Source organism: Mus caroli, chromosome 4, assembly GCF_900094665.2.
Source record: "Mus caroli chromosome 4, CAROLI_EIJ_v1.1, whole genome shotgun sequence".
In the NCBI taxonomy this organism is placed as follows: domain Eukaryota; kingdom Metazoa; phylum Chordata; class Mammalia; order Rodentia; family Muridae; genus Mus; species Mus caroli.
In genome coordinates this window covers 10409249-10415248 of record NC_034573.1, presented here as the reverse complement: position 1 = coordinate 10415248, position 6000 = coordinate 10409249, and the positions used below count along the sequence as shown (strand labels likewise).

The following is a 6000-nucleotide window of genomic DNA, read 5'->3' as shown; positions in this document are numbered from 1 at the left end:
CCCTCTCCTCCCCTCCCCTCTCCTCTCCTTTCCTTTCCTTTCCTTTCCTTTCCTTTCCTTTCCTTTCCTTTCCTTTCCTTTCCTTTCCTTTCCTTTCCTTTCCTTTCCTTTCCGCCTCCCCCTTTCTCTTCCTTTCATTTATTAACATAGCTTTTATTTACATTTATTCATTATATATAATAGTGGGTTCTATTAAGACATTTTTAAAATAAATATCTGTAATATACTATGATCACATTTACTGTCACATAGCCTACTGTTAAGGGGATGCTATATTAAATGAGGAGTTAAGCTGTAGGGATAATCTGCACAAATGTTTGGGATTATGCAGAAGACATCTGCCTATTGTATTTCATCAATCATATATATTGGACTCAAGGATATCTATTTTATATCCCAATACTATGCTTATTTTGCTCTAGCTTTGGGCATTGGGAGCTCTTTTGTTGATTCCTTGGATCTTGGGCCATGACTTTATCAACACTCTCTTATTTCTCTCCTATTCCTGGAAATCCTCTTGCTCTTTCTAACTACTAGCTTTTCTTCTACTTTTAAGTCTGTTCTTGGTGATCTATGGAGTCTAGCTAAGATGTCCATGGGTGACAGCACATAATGTCTTTCTCCTAGTAGACATTTTTTTTTGTACACGTCATACCTTGGACCTCTGGATATTTGGTACTACTTGAGTCCTCCTTCCCCCTAGTGTCATGTGCCAGGACTCAGGACTTCCTCAGTCCCTCACACACAATCAAGTAAGAAAGGGAGATTTGTTAATGAGGTCTATGGGAAAGAAGAAGATTTTCTTCTTTAATGTAACTTTTGCCTTGGGAAAAAATATATATATTTACAAAGATAGTAAGTCTATGGAGTAGTCATATAGCCTGTTCAGTTTCTCCTGTTATTAACATCTTATGGCATTCTTGCCACAATTGATTAACCCAATTGATAATATGGCACTTAGCTCTACTCCATATATGATACCGACATTTCCTGGATCTTAATCCAGTGTGCTTTTTACTGTAACACTATCATCTCAGATACCATATTACTTTTGGTTGAGATAACAATTGGGGAAAGAGACTCTCTCAACTAATCCAATGCAGGATCTCATGCCTGGAACAAACATTCTCCATTTCTTAGTGGTTGTTGCTCACTTGTAGCTCTTCCTCTAGGACTGGGACCATGTGGAATTTCCCCTGTTCACAGTAATGTACAAACTGTTGTCATTTCTGTGGTCTCGTTCAGGCAAAACCATATTCTTCACATTTCATGGGTGAATTTTTCTCTGTGGTGCCTAAGAGACATTCTCTAACAGAGAGAAGCCTGTCTCTTTTAATTTTTTGGCCTCTCCTTCAGTGATTTTCCCTGAGCCTTAGTTGTCGGAATTGTGTTGGAGATAGTTTGGCAGTGCACAGTTCTTATTCTCTGCAGTTTGACCAGTTGTGGATCTCCATGATATTTCCCATAAAGTACAAAAAGAGGCTTCTTTGTGGATGGGTGAGAGCTACCTATGTCTGTAGATATGAAGATATATGATTAGAATAGTTACAAATCAGGTTGGTTTAAGAAAGTGGCAGTAGCAGGTTCTCCTCTCAAGCCTATGGCATCTCTAGTTATGGATTGTTGGTAGGATTACAGAACTAGGCATGAATTCCCTCCTATTGATCAGGTCTTATGTCTAATTAGGCAGTTACCCACAATGTAAAAGTGCCACTATGGCCTCACTGAGAATTCTGAGATGATTGGTTTCTGATGATGCCTGGGGCCACAGATTGGCTATTGCAGTAGCACATGGAAGAGCTTTACCACCCTACAAAGCCTATATTTTACTTCTGCCTCACTTTGTATTTTCAGCTTGGAAACCAAGATGGACTTACTGTGTCTATGTCTTACCCTTTCCAGACTGTCATTAAAGGGAATCTTCCGTGCTGTTTACTTTTACTTACAATACAAAACCAATTGTATTTCCAGTACAAGCTCTACCATGTCTTTGATCATTATATTTTAAACTGAAAACAGACCAAAGGTCTTGATATTGAATTTTACAATATCCACTTGGTCTTCATACATATCCACTTGGTCTTTTCACTCTTTCAAATCCTTTGTTTTCCCAGAGGATTTTCTTCCACCCCATGGAACACTTATTGTCATATTCTTTCCCCTAGCCTAAATACAATGTCCATCAGACCTGACAAGGCACACTCACCTTTTAGGTCCCACCTTCAAAGCTTTTCAGACTTTACCTTCCAAATACTCCTGTTAGGTTTTTTAAAAATTTGTTTTTATTTTTATCTTTTTACAGTCCTAAATCACACTCCTATTTCCTAGTAACTTTATTTTACCTCTTCTTCAACATTTTATTGGAAGGAATACTGACATTTTCCTTCAATTATTTCACCTTTCCTTAAATATTTTGAGGTATGAGCTGTGTCTTAAACTCTTTAATCTGCAACAAAATTATGCCTATCTAGTAATGGATGTTTCATAAATACTCATTGAATGGGTAAGTGATTGCTGTAAAGCAAAGGCTAGCTACCTGCACAGAAATACCACATGAAATGCATGCTGTATCATGTTCACTCAAACATACTGTAATTTCCTACTCAAAATTTTAACAAAATTTCTGAGGGTCACTTGAAAAGAGTGGGCTGAAATCTGAAATAAATTGAATTTATATAGAACATATGATGTGTACACAGACATGATCAAATAATACCATGGTAGTGAACCTTGATAGTGTATGTCAGAGCTATTAAGCATTAGCCCAGAACATCGCTATTGCTATGAATAGCTGCAGTATATTGCATGAAATTTATGTTCTCATTATATAGTGAATTACTCTTTGGGAGAGGATATTAACCAGAATACAATTATTATTATCATCCATGTCAGTAAAAGGAGCTATGACTGTGTAGTATGTCATTCGCTTCAAAATCCTTAATAAGGACCTCAGTAAGATATTCTTGGGAATCCCCATTTTATATTTTGTAAGTTTGAAAATGAACTTGGATCTGTCTGTGGGTTCTGTTTCTAAAGGACACTGTTCCAGGATAGGGTTTGCTACATTTGGATTGGAGATATTTGTCTCTCTGTACTGGGATCAACTCCCCCGTGAATGAACTGTTGCAGTTTGCATGGTGGGAAGAGGGAGATTTTTTAATTCTCCCCCCCTCCCTGCTTCTCTCTTTGCCCACCCCACCCTTCCCTTCTTCTCTTTCCCCTCCTCCCCTCCTCCTCCTCCTCCTCCTCTTCCTCCTCCCCCTCCTGCTCTTCCTCACATCTGCCATTGTTCTGGGTTATGAAGAATGGTGTGGATAGAATATCAAATATTGAAAGACATGGATGAATTTTGAATTTATATTGTAAGTAAAAGTAAATAACGTGACGTCCCTTTGCATGACACTTTTTCGATTTGTTTTGTTTTGTTTTGTTTTTTCTAGACAAGGTTTCTCTGTGTAGCATTGGCTGTCTTGGAACTCACTCTGTAGACTAGACTGGCCTTGAACTCATATCAATCCAGATCCACCTGCCTCTGCTTCCCAAGTGCTGGCATTAAAAACATGCAGCATCACTGCCTGGCCTACACAACACACTTGAAAAGGTAAGACAATAAACACAGTTAGCAAATCTAGGTTTCCAATAACTTGAAAACAAAGAAAAGGAAAGACAGATGCAAACAAGCCTCCACATGTGTACAATCCCTGCTGGAGGCCTCAGGGCTGTGTGAGGTAGGGGCCAGTTGGCCTTTCACTCAAGCACTCTCTGTTCCAAGTGTTTGCCCCTTGCAGGCTGTTTTAAAGGCACAGATCTGTGGGCACATAGTGTATTACAACAGTTGAGTTTCTGGTGTTTTAAAAGACGATAGGGATAGGCCCTTGTCTCTGATTTTTGAGGCTTAGGAGATTTCAATATTTGAACCAGATATTTTGATACCCTGGAGTTGCCCTAGAAGCTTCAATTGTAGAAATGACAAAAGTGTTAGTGGAAGTTCGTGGTGTAGCCAGTTATCACTTCAGATTTCTCAGCACAGCAAGTCATAAAAACTATCTGAAAAGATCGTGTAATTTAAAATAATGCATCAAAAGCAGTTGAGGGCTGGAGAGATGGATCAGCAGTTAAGAGCACTGACGGCTCTTAACTGAGTTCAAATCCCAGCAACCACATGATGGCTCACAACCATCCGTAATGAGATCCGATGCCTTCTTTTGGGTTATCTGAAAACAGCTACAGTGAGTGGGGTCAGAGTGAGCAGGGCCTGAGCAAGAGCTGGAGAGTTGGCTCAGTGGTTAAGAGCACTGACTGATCCTCTGGAGGTCCTGAGTTCAAATCCCAGCAACCGCACAGCAACCACACGGTAACTCACAATTATCTGTAATGAGATCAGATGCCTTTATCTGGTGTGTCTGAAACAGCTACAATGTACTTACATATAAATCTTTAAAAATATATATTTTTTAAAAAGTAGTTGAAATGAAGATGGCCTCTACAAAGCCTTTTGAGAGTTTTCCTCTCAAAATAATGATTAGCTCAATGCCACACAGAGAGAAACTTCCCACCCAACCTTCCACACATGTGTGCCATTTTATTTTTGTGAATAACTTCCAGAGTTTAAAGATGTGAACTACATCTATGGTTCACTTAGATGAAATGAAGATTCAACTCTACTGTTCTTTGTCTTTAATAATGTGCTAATTTCATCTTCATGACTTAAAAGAGTTAATACCATATAAATGAGAACTCATGATCTTGTTAATAAAGAGGTACTTGGGAATTCTTGGTTCAGTGTTTTTCTTGATTGTGTTTTTAGAAGAAAACCAACAGACTGTGTCAAGAGAGGCCACAAAGATCACTGTGTTCCTTTAGTACCCATAAGCTTGCTTGTATTGGAGTTTCCAGCAGGATCTTGTTTCTGCTTTCCAAGCTAACATAGGCTTCTGAAACAAATTATATTACTAGATGCCTTCTCTTCCAGTGTTGGCCGTGGGAGTTTGCCTCTTTTCTGTTTTAATGACAATCATTCTTTTCTTATCATATATTAGATAGAAGGTGGTAGCTAAGCTGCAACAATTCATGTTCAACCTTTTCTGCACTCATGGTCTTTCAAGGATTCTAGAATGAGAAAATATGCTGGGGCCATGTCTGCCTTTTCAAAACTGATGGCTAGTTTCGTATACAGAGCAGATACACAAAATACCTCATGGTGTCTTTCTGTATCATCTATTCTGCATTATTTACAGGCTTCAAATCATTTTTATGTTACATTTCACATGCCTGCATTATTTACAGGCTTCAAATCATTTTTATGTATCATTTCACACACACCTTGCCACCACAACAGTTGAATGGGCAGATATCATTCTAATAATTTATGGATAGTGGTTCATTTCAGAGAATTGTAGTAGGTGTGTTCTACAGACACAAATTTAGGATCTAGGATCAGAAAGCTAAGCTTCCATTTTAATATGTGAGCATGAATGCTGGCAGCCAACCAGGAATAGTGATGCTATCATACTGTATGTTCTGGTGGAACTAGATAACATTTTGAACTTCTAAGTTTCACTGTTAACCTCTTGATGGCAGGAAATCCCATTGCTATTCTTCCTTCTGGTTTCTTCTTAATCTCATTTTCCAACAGGAACTTTAAGATTTGACCTAGATACTATTATTAAAACATGGCCTTGTTTCCCTTCTCTGGAATGGATACTCACAAATTAATTTAGTGTTACTGCCAACCTATTCAAGTCTTATTTTTTTTTTTTTTTTACTGATCCTGTTACTGAGTTTCTATAGTCAAAGATCTTAAAGCTGTTTCTATTCCTCTGGCAAAAGATATTATTAGAATAGTTAGGAGCCCACTTTTGCCTTATCATGAGCTTGTTTTGAGATGGAGGATGATGTTGTCAGTCATTAAGTGTTTAAAGTTTCTATAGTGATTTCTATAAAGTCCTGCTTCTTAAGAGGCATCTCTGTTCCCCATCTCTATCCATATTCCCCACTCTG

General features: G+C 38.2%; 1 protein-coding gene across 8 annotated transcripts in view; it reads left to right on the top strand.

Annotated features, from left to right (window-relative positions):
* Nucleotides 1–6000, top strand: part of Slc26a7 (solute carrier family 26 member 7) — a 121699-nt gene that overhangs the window by 47993 nt on the left and 67706 nt on the right. The gene's annotated exons all lie outside the window — the stretch shown is intronic.